Genomic DNA, 14,250 nt, shown 5'->3' with positions numbered 1-14,250 from the left:
TCATCTCATATAAACCCTAACAGGTAAGTACTTCAAGAGAAAGCAATGTTTAACTTTATTTTTCAAGCACTGGTTTCTCTTGAACTACTTGAGTTAATAGCTTGGTGATTGTGTACGGGAAGGTTGTCGGAGCTCTCATTGTGTTTCTGAAAGTCAGGCTGTGACGTCCCTAGGTTGTTCGCACTGCTGGAGAACGCGGCGCGTTGAAGGTCAACCATCGTAGTTCCTACTCGCCGTTTGCGCACCGACAGCAGACGTGACCAGGTTGGCTCCTGTACAGTGAGAGCCGAATGGGCAGTGGTAGAGGATATGAAATACGTCTTCTTCCTTAAGTATTTGCGTGGGACGAATGGCAGGCATGCTGTCAGTGGCGTCCAGCAAACAAATTTAAGTGTTACGGGGACCTTGAGCGGGCATGCATGGGAAATGTGGGCGGGGATAAAGGCAGTGGCGTATGTCATCGCTTGTGGTTGGGGGTGCCGTTCTTAGGTTGTAGTTCAACACCCAGGGAACTGCTCAACCTTTTGAACGATGTTCTTAAACATTGCAATCATTTAGGGCTGAATCGCAGAGAACATTTTACTCATTTGAACGACCACCCCACCCCTGATGGTTAGTCTCTGGGAGGTCGCTGGAGCCTTGTGCTGGAACTTCACACGTGCACATGAGTACTTCGCGGTTGCATGGCCTAGGATGCACGTGCAGCGTTTTGTCGTTGGCCATGACTTTCGATAATGACTGCTAGGTGTTATGGGATGTGGTGTGAGTTAATTATGCGAATAGATTTTGTTTCACACATGGCGTCACATGTCGGTGTCGCGTGTCAAAAGGGGTAAATCATCTCTGTGAACATCGTGATGTTCTCCTCTGGTAGCTGCCCCTGGGCTTCTAGATGTTCTGTGGTGTCTACTAGAGCGCTGTGAAATATGTCCCACGTTGTTGGGCTTGACTCTCAGTTTTTAAACCTCATTTCTACGGCGTCATCTAAAGAGATATAGACATCGCTGAACTTATCGCCTAAGCTCGAATTGTTGAACGTGGACAGCCTCGCGTAGTTCTTCAGTCAGTTTTCCAATTATTGAAACTATGACCGCTGTAGTGTTACAGCACAATAGGCGAAACCGGGAATATCATTATGTCTGCTCATTTGGCCATGACCTTTCTGGTTTTCTCAGGCAGTAGCCCACACTTCGGCGGAAATCCTTGCAGGCGGCTCTTAGACTTGTGATCTTAGGTGACGTCGCTTGTGGGATGGGATCTTCGACACACAGCGAAGTATCTGCATCAGACGTCTCGTTGTGGTGAAGGTGAAGAACCAGTGAGCGCCAGAAATGCTATTCGTGATTCTAACTTCTTATTTTTTCGCGGCGAGCCTTAGCCGAAAAAAAAAAACTAGATGCACCCAAACCACAGCTATTGTACCGAGCAATATCGTGAGCCGTCGAAAACTTATCTACGGATGAAGTGTGTCGGCTGTATATTTATACATGACTTTTCGTACGTTCCAGCATAATCGCTGATGCTGGCATACGCTCCGCAAATGCGTCTATTACACTATTTACGTCACGCATGCAATTGCATTTCATAAGATTGTTTATCTATCGAATGAGCAACAACCTTCTACATTATCCATATACGTGCACCTTGCACCCAGCGCCAGCTCTGCTAAAGCTATTTGCCGATAAAAAAGCGGCAACTAAAAATTTAATCAGTCTACTACGCGTGTACATTTTAACTTTCATCATCGCAAACGGCTGTTTTGCGCACACAACATATCACTATATTCGGGGATACCCTGGTTCTCAGAGAGATTGTTGATATGTGTAAATGAGTCCTGTGTACATTTGTATGCGATCATAAATTATTTTCACAACTAGCCACAAAAAAGAATTTGAAACGCTTTGGACACGGTGACGTCGTACCTGCTTTGAGGTCACCGTCTGCATTTGCGTTCATTTTTAATGCACGCTGAATTTTCAACAATACAAGTAACAAGTATATCAGTTTACCCTACTGATTGGAGTACATGTAGGTTAACATCTACGCTATACGTATGTACCATTAGAGCCAGATCCTATTTGCATAGGTTAGAGGATCAACGGTGACATCTGGAATGTGCGCGGAATGTCACGGTTTAGCAGGAGCGCTAGTACTTTGCTCTCTACTGGCTAATATCACAGCCTTAATGTCACAGCTAATGTATTTTCCTGCGTAGGGCTGTTGGCAGATTTGAGAATATAATACAGGACTAGTATCATCAAGACGTATGTTGTGGATTATAAGTAAGATATGGATGGTTTGCCGAGTGGAAGGCGCAGTGGTTCCCTAAGGATGTCTCTCAGAGAGGATGGTAGAGGAACCTTGTTCTTACTTTCTCTAACTGTTGTTTTTACCCTTGCAGCTGGAAGCTCTCATAGTACCCCCAAGCGTAACTACACGACAGCTACTTTTAAGGAATTACTGGAGGTAAATACACTTTCAAAGCATTTAATACTGCGTTTTGTATTTTTACTGCAAATCGTTATGACGAATGTCATAAGTTCGCTCAAGTTTTATTCCTTTTTTTAGCGTTCTTATTCGCTTTACATGTTTATAATCCTTAGTAAACTATTGCAGCTGCATAAAAACTGCAATCTACGAGAGATTATAATAGAATCACCCATGTATGTCGATAATCTTTGACCATATTAGCTGTCTTAGTTGTAACTGATGGTACCCACTTTGTGGTGCATGACCAGGAATTGGTGACTTCACCGAACAGCGCCTCTAGCGGCCGTCCCTGCAAATGTGCGTATTTTCTAGTGGAGAGCGTTATTTTTCGCGAGCAACAAAATAATACAAGCCATCTTTCAAATTATTCCGAACCCCGAAGTTTGATTTTTTTCATCGTTACTAATGTCGATCTATGCTGGCCAGGTGAGGTTAGCTGTGATCATCATAATCATCATCATTGTCATCAGCCTATATTATGTCGGCTGCAGGACGAAGGGCTCTCCCTGCGACCTCCAATTACCCCTGTCCTGCGCCAACCAATTCCAACAAGCACCCGCAAATTACCTAATTTCGTCGCACCACCTAGTCTTCTGCCGTCCTCTACTGCACTTCGCTTCCCTTGGCACCTATTCTGTCAACCTAATGATCCAACGGTTATCTACTCTGCGCAATACATGACCTGCGCAGCACCATTTATTTCTCTTAATGTCTATCACAATATCGTATATACCCATTTGCTCTCTGATGCAAACCGCCCTCTTTCTGTCTCTCGGTTATGCCTAGCATTCTTCGTTCCATTGCTGTTTGCGCGGCTCCTACCTTGTTCTCAAGCTTCTTGTTGAGTCTCTAAGTCTCTGCCCCATATGTCAGCACTACTAAAAGTCGCTTATTCTACAGCTTCCTTTTCAATGATAATGGTAAGGTTCCAGTCAGGAGCTGGCAATGTCTACTGTGTGCGATCTAACCCATTTTTATTTTTCTGTGAATTTCCTTCTCACGATCAGAGTTGCCTGTGATTAATTGACCGAGGTAAACGTACTCCTTCACACACTTTAGAGGCCGACTGGGCGATCCTGAACTCTTGTTCCTTTGCCCGGCTATTTATCATTATCTTTGTCTTCTGCATATTAATCTTCACTCCCACACTTACACACTCTCTGTTTTATTTTTTTATTATTTATTTATTATACACTCCCACATTCGCTCAGTGAGCATTACAGAGGGGCGGGGGGGATAAATACATATATTAAACAGTTGTAATTATTGTTACATAACAAAAAACACGGTGACGAATAATGCTCTGCGGGCAGCATAACTATCTGAAAACAAAAATGAAAATAAAGAAAAGGACTAAATGTACATATATACACATACATGGGCATACATGAACGTTAAGGTCCTCATTCATTTGTTGTAACTCGTCTGCATCGTTGCTGAATAGAACAATGTCATCGGCAAACCGAAGGTTGCTGAGATATTCGCAGTCGATCTTTAACTTCCAAGCCTTCCCATTTTAATAGCTCGAATACTTCTTTCAAGCACGCAGTGAATAGCACTGGAGAGATTGTGTCTCTTTGTCTGACAAATTTCTTTATAGGTATCGTCCTGCTTTTCTTGTGTAGAGCTAAGGTAGCTGTGGAACCTCTGTAGATATTTTCCAGGGTATTTACGTAAGCGGTCTGCACTCCTTGATTACGCAATGCTTCTGTGACTGCTGGTATTTCTAATGAGTAAAATGCTTTTTCATAATCTAAGAAAGCCATATATAGAGGCGTATTGTGCTCCACGGATTTCTCGACAACATGATTAATGACATGGATGTGATCCATTGTAGAGTTGCCCTTGCCGAAGCAAGCTTCTTCCCTCGGTGAACTAAAGTCCAGTGTTGCCCTTATTCTACTGGAAATTATTTTGGTAACTCTTTTATATATTATTGGGAGTAAGCTAATGGGCCTAGAATTTTCCAGTTCTTTAACGTCTACCTTTTCGTGTATTAGTATAATGTTTGCAATCTTCCAGTTTTCTGAGACCATTGCAGTCGATAGACTCATCGTATAGACAGCCGCCAGTTCTGATAGCATTAGGTCTCGTTCATCTTTGATTAATTCGACTTTTATTCCATCCTCTCCTGCCACTTTGCCCCGTCTCGTGCCTTGCAAGGCCCTCCTGACGTCATCTCTGGTTATGGGAAGAGTTTCTATATAATGTTCATTATTGTTTCTAATACAATACTTCTGAGTCCTCTGCGTACTGTACAGGTCAGCATAGAATTCTTCCGCTGCTTTTATTATACCTTCGCGATTGATGATGATATTACCCTGCTTATTTTTCAGTGCATACGACTTGGTTGGTCCTATCCCCAGTTTCCTACTCACTGATTTCAAGCTGCGTCCATATTTTATGGCTTCTTCAGTCTTTCACACAATATAATTTCGAATATCATTTATTTTCATTTTGTTAATCAGTTTTGACAGTTCCGCGAATGCTATCTTTTCTCTTCAGTTGGACACATTCATTCTTTGTCTTTTCTTTATTAGGTCCTTCGTTACTCGGGAGACCTTGCCTACTGGCTGCCTTGGTGCGTTGCATCTCACTTCAATGACTGCCTCTGAAGCCAGCCTCGTTACGGTTTCATTCATTTCCTCTAGGTCATCATCATCATCTCTCTGTTTTAAGGCTGCATATTTATTTGCAAGTACCAGCCTAAATTTGTCTGCGTTTATTTTTAATGCTTTTAAGTTGACCTGTTCGTTTAGGACCAATTTTACTCTTTATCTGTTCAAATTGAGGTTAATCCTAGCCCTCACTAACCTATGATCACTGCAGTTTACCCTACCTATCACTTTTACATCCTGCACTATGCTGGGATAGGCAGAAAGTATGAAATCAATTTGATTTCTTGTTTCACCGTTAAGGCTTTTCCAGGTCCACTTTGTGTTGCTAAGTTTCCCGAAAAAGGTGGGCATTATTTGTAGCTTATTCCTTTCTGTGAATTCTACCAGCATCTTTCCTCTAGCGTTTCTAAAATCGACGCCGTAGTTGCCAATTGCCTGTTCACCCGCGTGATTTTTCCCCAATTTTGCATTGAAGCCATCCATTCCTGCTGTATACCATGTTTGCACTTTTATCATCGCTAATTCAACGTCTTCATAAAACTGATCTACTTCCTCATCGTCGTGACTGGATGTTCGAGCGTAGGCTCGTACTACCTTTAATCTATACCTCTTATTAGGTTCGATTACGAATACTGGTACCCTCTCGTTAATGCTGTAGAATTCGTCAATGTTGCCCGCTATGTTATTATGGATTAGAAATCCTACACCGCATTGTTTCTTATCAGGGAGACCTCTGCAGCAGAGTACGTGGCCGTTATTTAGCAATATGTAGCCCTCACCATTTCATCTAATCTTACTAAGGCAGATAATATCCCAAATAATGTCTGATAGTTTCTGAAACAGTCCTGCTAAACTAGCCTCACTCGAGAGGGTTCGGTTGTTAAACGTTGCAAGAGTCGCTTTTCATTGGCGGCCTATCCGGACCCAGAGATTATTAGCACCCTCTGCTGCGTTACAGGTTTGACCACCGCCTTGGTCCGGAGCTCCGCAGCTGCTGGGGACTTAGCGCTATTATTTATTTGTAGATATATTCAGGAAGGGTGGGGTCGAATACTGCATCAGGGAGGCCAATTTCTGTTCTGGTGAGGGAGTGTCTTTTTTCAAGCGTAGTGGGCCTTCCTAATTTGGTTATACCTGGATTAGTATAGCCCCACTCGCTCTCGGCATCTTTCGCCGCTGTCAGGCGTCACTCCAAGCCAGCAGATGTGGTGCACTGGTGAATATGAAATTTAAAAAGAAAACGGTTGGGGGGGTGGGGGTATTGGAACTTCAGACTACCACAACCGAGCGTTCGACATAGCTCAGTAAGATAATCCGGCAGGTGGCTAGGCTACTTTGTCGTCGAAAATACGGCCCAGAGGGCCCTATATGGCTAAGAGATCCGTGTCCGCCCTTTGGGGGTTTCCATGATTTGAAACCCGCAAAGATGAGATGATAGCAGTTCTTATACGAGAAAGGTTACGAAGCCATTTCGTCTACTGGGAATAAACGCAGCAGTGCGAGATAGCATGGGCAAATATAGAGTGGGTCGCGCTCCGTCATTCCAGCGGCCTATCGCGTACTGATAATTAGTAGTCTAGGTGAGGAGACACCCCAGCCGTAATCCGCCTACACTGTATCGTTGTCACGCAACTGAAAAAAACACGAATGTGTAGTGCCTGCGGCTTTAAGATGGAAGCTGTCAGCTGCAGCGCGAGCTTGGTGCGGGGAACAATCGCGCCCACGACAGCCCATTCCGGCAGCGCATCAGACGTGGCGGTTACAGGGGCGTCATCTCGCTCCGCTCCCTACGAATAAAGAGCGCTTAGTCGATGCTTAGGGTTTGGAGAGCCTGCGAGCTAAAAAGGACGCGCATGCGAAAGCAGACGTCTCAACACCAGGCGCCATTTTTATTGTTGGGACTGGTCCGCATTTTTTAACCGAAGCCACGCTTCATTTCATTGTGCCCGCTGCTGCAAACCGCCGACAAAAAAAAAACAGCGGATTCTGGTTCCTTCACACTGCGGCGTTTTTGTTGGCCTGCGGACGGCCGCTAATGCGCGACAGCGCAAAGTGCTTTCTACGCAAAGGCGATTCTACTGGCGTTCTACTGCTGGTGAAACTACTGGCATTCACGCGTCACTTCGTCCCAACTGTCAGGAGCAGAGCAGCCGAACGCCTCACTAGATAGTTATCAAGCATGAAAAGCACCAGCCCAAGAACGAGTGTGCGGAGGCGAAATTTTGTGTCAGTCTGCGTACTATCGTCGTGAGCGTGCGAAGCGCGATAGCAGGGTCAAGGTGCGGCCCCTCATAAGAACGGCCAGCTGCAGTGCAAGTTTTGCTAACCAGTTGCGACAGTGGCCGCAACTTTCCTGGAGCGTCACCGCCAACCTCTTGCCACGGCGTGACTAAGTCGAATTTGCGTCGGGAACAATACGCGCGTTCTCCACTCTCCGTCGCTACAGCTAGGATGTGTTTGACGAAGCAGGCTTTGTGCTGAAACCGCCACCGTTATGCTCTGGCCTCGTCGCCGTTGTGACTAAATGAGTTCGGCGGGCCTACTATTGTTACCGAACTCACCAACGCGGACCTGATCCGCTATGAGTAGGGGAGTTGCCGCAGGAACATCGTCGGAGACCTCTTCCCACGCGCCGTCCAAGACGCAAGACAATGGTTACCCGGGCGCACTGCTAGGGTCCGCTCCGAGTTCTTCGAAATTCATGTGAGGTCGGTTTCGGACCGAGAACCTGTTTGTGTGTGTGTATGCATGTGTGTGTGTTCACCGTCCCGTGGAGAGGCGGCGTGTTTACGATGATTGGACAAACGTTTCCGCCACCTTGGAATCGGGGGAGGACCGAGTGTTTACAAACGGCTGTTGTGCGGATGCTCGATAGACTTTCTTACGCGGTCATGTTAGATTAAGACACTCTCTCAAGCAGTCGTGTTGGATTGACGCACTTTCTCTCGCAGTCATGCTAGACTGATGAACTGCATGTAAATACTGTAAATAAACCCATATTCCTCGTTCTCGATGAGAAGCAGTACTTCCCTTCATCAACGTACTCAGCGTGGATAAGTTGGACGACGGCATGGGCCAGCTACCTTCGAATGCATGCCGGACTCCAATCTTGAGAACGGATCACGAGCAATGAGATTTAACCCCCAATCACAACACCCCGCAGCTGCTCCGGCCGCCTAAGCCGTGCTCAATTTTAACCTGTCTGCGACTGTACATTCATTGATCACCATGCTCGTACATCGAAGTGTGATACGAACAGCCGTACTACAATTTAAATAGCTTTTCGGTATTTTACTATAGAGAAGGCATAAGTGAACACTCCCGTACACGCCACCAGCCATTTTAACTCACTTTTGAATCTCATATTATCATTCAGATGTGCAACGATATAGCTCGAGCCAATAAATTTGGTGCAAATGTAAATTTAGATACGCTGCCCTGTTGCCTTTCAGGAATACCATGATACACGGCCACTAGAAGCTCTTTTCATTTAACAAAAATAGCTGATCCGCGAAGCCAACGCTCATGTGCAGTCATATTTTCGCACGGAACATGCAGTTTTTATTTCTTTGTTCTCTTCGTTATAAAAAGGGTCAGTTTTTCGGTCGACAATTTAGCCATCCTTCTTTCAAAATATACGCAAATTTGGACTCTGTCGAATTTTGTCTCAGTGCAGTGCATGTACAACGTAGGCAACGTAGGTTTTATGCCATTCGATCGGAATATGATATGCTTGCTTGTTCATGTAAATTTGCAGGGAACAAACCAAGTGCTAGGAAAACAAATAAAGGCTGCGAACACGAGAGTTGAGCCACTTATTGCGTCAAAATAGCAATAAAAAATTCACTGAGACAATTTTTTGCGTTCTGTTTTCTTTTTCGCTTCCCCTCACCTATGTTGAGAAATCTTGCAGCATCTGCGAAGGCGTAAAATATTTACCTAAAAGCAACAGGCTCCTTAAAATCTATATTTAATAAGTTGGACTAATTGGAGAAGAAGAATAATGCACTGCAGAATAATGAACTTGCTTGAAAAATAATAAAAATTATGCAAATTAGCAGTGAGTTGCTCTATGGCTTAAGAAACAAAAAAGTAGCAAATGAGTTTTCTAGAATTTATTTGCTCTCGTTAAATAGCTGCTCCAAAAACTTGTTAAAATATAGTTAATATTTGTTTTTCCAAAAAGGTTATCACGCACAGGCAGTGCAGATTGGCACAACAGTGACGGCTGTAGAAAATCTGCATATTTTTGTGCCGCAACAAAATATTGCAGACGACTCTGCCTTTAGGAACGTCTTCCCTGTTCAAAAAGATGTAACGTGCTGTACGGAAACATCTCTCTTTCATTCCTCTTGTGGCTGCTATATGCAGGATAGTTTGGACATCTGAAGACAGTCTAGTGAATATTTTGTAGTGCTTCTCGCTCCAATGAATTAGTTTCCACTCTCTTTAGCGTGATGGCAATGAAAATATCTTTCTAACACTTCCTAATTTTAATTCGACAATGGGATGTCTAGCAACTCTTGAAGTTTGCGTTTGGCCCCCACTCCCAACCATGCTAATACGCTTCCGCTTGCTGACAGGCAGAGCCGCTGTTAAACTCACAGCGCTACATCCATCGAACGTCGGATCTTCCGTCTAAGGCCTAAATTAAATAGAAAAATCGTAATAAAATTTAATATTAAAATAATAAATATTTGAAAAAAACATGCGATGGTGACCTAACTGTTCGAGCACAACACCGCTGTGATCGATAGCAGAGGTTCGATTCCAGCATCGGTTACACTCTGTAATTTACTAAAGCGACACAAGGCAAGAACATGCCTACCCAGCCGCCTACCTGCCTACTTACCCATCGCAACGTTTGAAGAACCAGCCAAAAATCCCTTCGCAGTAAATGACTGAGACATAAAACAGAGCCCAGTCTCCAACTACCAAACTCGCGCACATTGACGCCTCGTAATGTAATGTAATGTAATCGACGCCCGCAAAACTATTTAATCAACAGTTTCTGCTTCTCAATGCCCTAAATAGACTGCTAGAAAAGGGAACCTGGTTCATTTCTGCACGCAAGTTTCATGCACACTCGCTACGCATCCCCGTTGCCATGGTACTGCAGATGCATAAAACGCGCTTGCGTTACCATTTAACGTACAGTTCGTGAACACTGTAGTGGTTTCCAGAAAACCCGCCATGGGCTATCACAGCTGAACTCGTTCTCATGAGTTTGGAGTCACCATGGCCACCGCATATAAAGAGAGTGATATATACATAAACATTTGCGTAATAAATTTAGGTATACGTTAGCGAACCGCATACACAGAAAGTTTGGAGTCCCCCAAAGTGGCATGTCTCACAATTGCATCAAGGTTGGGGCATGTATTACCCCAGAAATAATACTATTTCATTTTTTATAGCAAGACTGGCAAGTGGCGTGTCAGTTTACAAGCACGTTATCAGCTTATTGTGGCATGTAATAGAAATTAGCTCTTCACGACAGCACCTGGAAAAATTCTAAGACGCGTGTGTAAAAGCGGCCAGATGCTGGCGGCAGCCATTTTACTCGGTGGTGTCCTTCGCACTTGTTGATATTGTGACCACAAAGCTGTATCGTATTCGTGGGCACAATTTCACCTACTAAGGTTGTGATTACAATTTTTATCTTGGTTGCCTGCCTGGCTGGTCGGATGCCTGTTTTTGTAACCGGACAAGTGTCGCCGGCTGTAGAATTCACCTCAATAGAAGCTTCTAAATGTATGCAGAAAGTGCAGAAGTGCAGAAGTAAAAAAAAGGCTGTTTCGCGCGAAAGGATAGTTAGTGCGCTTGTCAGCCTGCGATATAGAGATACTTTCGAAATCAATGCGCTTATATGGAGAATCTGTATCAGAAACGTTGCTTAATTAACTTAAATTGTGTTTGCCTGCGCGGTCACAGCTGCAAGATTGCTTGGTAATTTGTGCACATCATGTTTTCTTAATAATACGCACTAGCATGCTATTATATCATTGACCGACCTACCTTTATCAAGAATCTTGGCTAAGCTGAGCACGCAGTTGTGCTATTGCGCTTACCTGAACATACAGTTAGAGTGACAGAAAACTGCCAGTTTCTCTTCAATTTTTAGGCTTTGAACACAAACCAATATATTTGGCTCACAAAGACCAAGGAACCTGTTAACATGATTGATTGCATTCGCTGGGAAAAAACGAACCTATCCAACACAGGATATAATTTCTCTTACTGGTATCGAAAACAACCCCAAACGTAAGTGTCTTGAGAAATTTATTCAAACTAGCAGAAAAAAATGGACCAGGGTGGCATATTTATAATTACAAAGGCCCACAATAGTAAATATAACACATACCTTAGCTTTGCTTGTATGACGCCTAGTTTTTCGATAGCTGTCATCATTACGTCGAAATTCTCGCAGATCTAGAAACATTTGTGAACGCTTTTGATGAACTGCTAAGCCCCTGATTTGTGGCGTTTAACAATATATAAAACTGCAATAATCGCCGGTTGGCATGCTTGCTTTTTTACATTAGGTTAACTTGTAGTTTTAAAACTATCATGAAATACCACTGCGCAGTGCCTTTGATACGCGTGTTTCTTTTTTTTTCAAAGTATTTTAGGTTTTGCTATTACCTCGAACAAATAATTTACGAGATTGCCCATTGAAGACGCCGTGGTGGTATTATTTCGGAAGCCCACTAGGCTCCTCAGCAACTCATATTCATCATCATCCGCAGCAACATTGTTATCAGCCTATTTCTGTGTCCACTGCACTACAGAACAGAAAACAAATGAATAATGAGGCTCTGAATGAAACTTGGTGTTCGGAGAACTTGAGGCTTGCGAGAGCTGCAAGAATATTAAATTAAACCAAAGATATATTAAAGTAGCACGGAGTTCGGGGAAACCATGTTACTGGCATGGTCCCAGCGTTATTTTCTACTTATTAAGGCGTGAGACTTTCTCTGTCGCTAAAACCTAACTTGTTCCACTCGGCAATTCACGCAGCAAATGCAACAGTTGACTCCTGTTTGACTCACGATAAGGGACTCGTATGCAGTCACTTCCGTTGACCTATAAATCAGAAATAGAAACAAACTGCTAGGTCTCCTCAGCGCCCACGTGATCCTAGCGCATCACCGAGTCTGAAACTGTCTGTGAAAGTCATATACATAGGCGTTCTCATGTATTCACTCCTTGTGTATTGTGAATGAACGTTTAAATCATCTGAAGCAGCATGTCGAAGAAAAATTTCTGTCGGTTTCTGTTTGAGTTCGCGTTGAAGGTATGAGGTTTGGCTTAGGTGCCGTTTCAGAGCAAACAATAAGTTCAGTTCAAGTTTATTGCACACATTAGGAAGCGAAAATAATGGGACATATACAGAAAGAGGTCTCAAGGTTGATTCCCCGCAGGCGGGACCTTCTCTGCACATAAAACATGTAAACATACAAAGCAGAAACGCAAAGCAAAACGAAAGAGCCCAAATGTTACAAACGAAAAATACACACGTAAGTCCACCGGTAACATTCTTGGTACATGGAAAATTATTAGTTTAAAAACAGCAATTGTTTCAGGTTTTTCTTAACATATGTGAGGATGATACAGATTTTGTATGTGTGCAAGCTATGCCAAAGTTTTATTGAAGAAAGAAGCAAAGTAGTTCTACCCTAATTAGCACGGATACTGGTCAAGGTGAAGTTATGATGGGTAGAGAAGCGAATAGAATTAGGATTAGCGACTGCATTCTGTGCGAAAATATCTAAAGTGAGGTGATGGTTATAAATTGAAAATATATATAAAGCCTATGTTAGACAAAAAGAGGGTAGTAAAAACGCAAAATATTACGATAAACAAATATGGGAAAGGAAATGAAAACATTCGAACGAGCTTAATATGAACTGCTTGTTTCCGGATTTTATTAAATAGGGACAGATGAGCGGAGTATGTATGATCCCATGATGATATGCAGTAGTTTATGTGGCCGTGTATCATGGCTTAATATTGGTACGCGCTTGGGCCACCTCTCCCAGAAGACGAGGAAGGGCTGGCTCCTGAGCTCGTGCCTTGGACTTGTCGGGGACGCGATGCCCCTTAGACGGCTCAGACTTTAACGGCCTCTATTAGAAGTCGCCTGTAAATCAAATCCGGCACTTTTGTGGTGGAGGTGCGGAGTATTCTCGACCAATGCAACAGACCCTTCCTATCAGCAGGACGTTAGACCGATACCAGAGCTCACGCAAGTACACCGCGCCAGACAGTGAATCCAATGATTGGCCCCTGAGCTTGAGGTTTACCTCGAGGACAACGACTACAATGGCAGGTGTATATGCTACATCCCATACTACCACAGCTAGCCCTGCGAAGGCTGCGGCATTAACTCCTCATTACACGTTGCAAAAACCGCGCGTGCCAAGTCTCTTCCATGGCAACCTTCCTGAAGATGTGGAAGAGTGGCTCTAGGACTACGAGCGCGTACCAGAGTTCAATAGGTGTGACGACGGATTCAAGCCTCGAAACGTCTACTTCAGCCTTTTGGATGGTGCTCCCACATCGTTCCCGAATGGTGAAGATGTTCTGACATCAACGCGTGAGTTCTATCGATGCCTCTTGGACACCTACGCAAGCTGCGATCTCCGGGAGCGAGCATAATGGGCCCTACAATTTCGCATTCGAAACCCCAATGAGAGTGTGGCTATGTACATGGAAGACATGGTGCGTCTCTTCAGGCGAGCTGACTCTACCACGTCTGAGGAAAAAAAGCTGCGTCAATTGGTGCGAGACGTGAAAGAGCAGCTTTTTGTGGACTTGTTCGTAGTCTGTCCCAAATGCTTGCAGAGTTTCTCGCTGAAGCTGTCGCCATAGAGAAGACCCTGCACCAGCGCTCGTACCAATAATATCGGTAAGTGAATCTCCCCTCTGTTACCAGTGGCCTAGGAGCTCTACCAACTGACGTCGAGTCGCTTCTAGACATAATTCGATCGGTAGTCCGCAACGAGCTGCGACAGTGGCATCAGCTGAAGGAGCCTTCAACCTACCTCATAGCTACCGTCATGCGTGACGAAGTGCGGCATGCACTCGGTACCCCACATTTTGATGCAGTACTTTCGGTCACTCCATCACTTCAGGCGTT

The 14,250-nt window shown here is 44.1% G+C and overlaps 1 long non-coding RNA gene across 1 annotated transcript in view; it reads left to right on the top strand.

Annotated features, from left to right (window-relative positions):
• The first annotated feature begins 2,277 nt into the window (after positions 1–2,277).
• LOC142559632 (uncharacterized) overlaps positions 2,278–14,250 on the top strand; it is a 119,599-nt gene continuing 107,626 nt past the window's right edge. The window contains exons 1-2 of the long non-coding RNA XR_012823181.1: positions 2,278–2,466; positions 11,233–11,372. This is a non-coding gene — a long non-coding RNA (uncharacterized LOC142559632). The remainder of the gene's footprint in view (positions 2,467–11,232; positions 11,373–14,250) is intronic.

This window comes from Dermacentor variabilis, chromosome 10 (assembly GCF_050947875.1).
Source record: "Dermacentor variabilis isolate Ectoservices chromosome 10, ASM5094787v1, whole genome shotgun sequence".
Taxonomy (NCBI): domain Eukaryota; kingdom Metazoa; phylum Arthropoda; class Arachnida; order Ixodida; family Ixodidae; genus Dermacentor; species Dermacentor variabilis.
The sequence above is the reverse complement of the archived record's forward strand: the minus strand, read 5'-3'. Positions and strand labels throughout refer to the sequence as shown.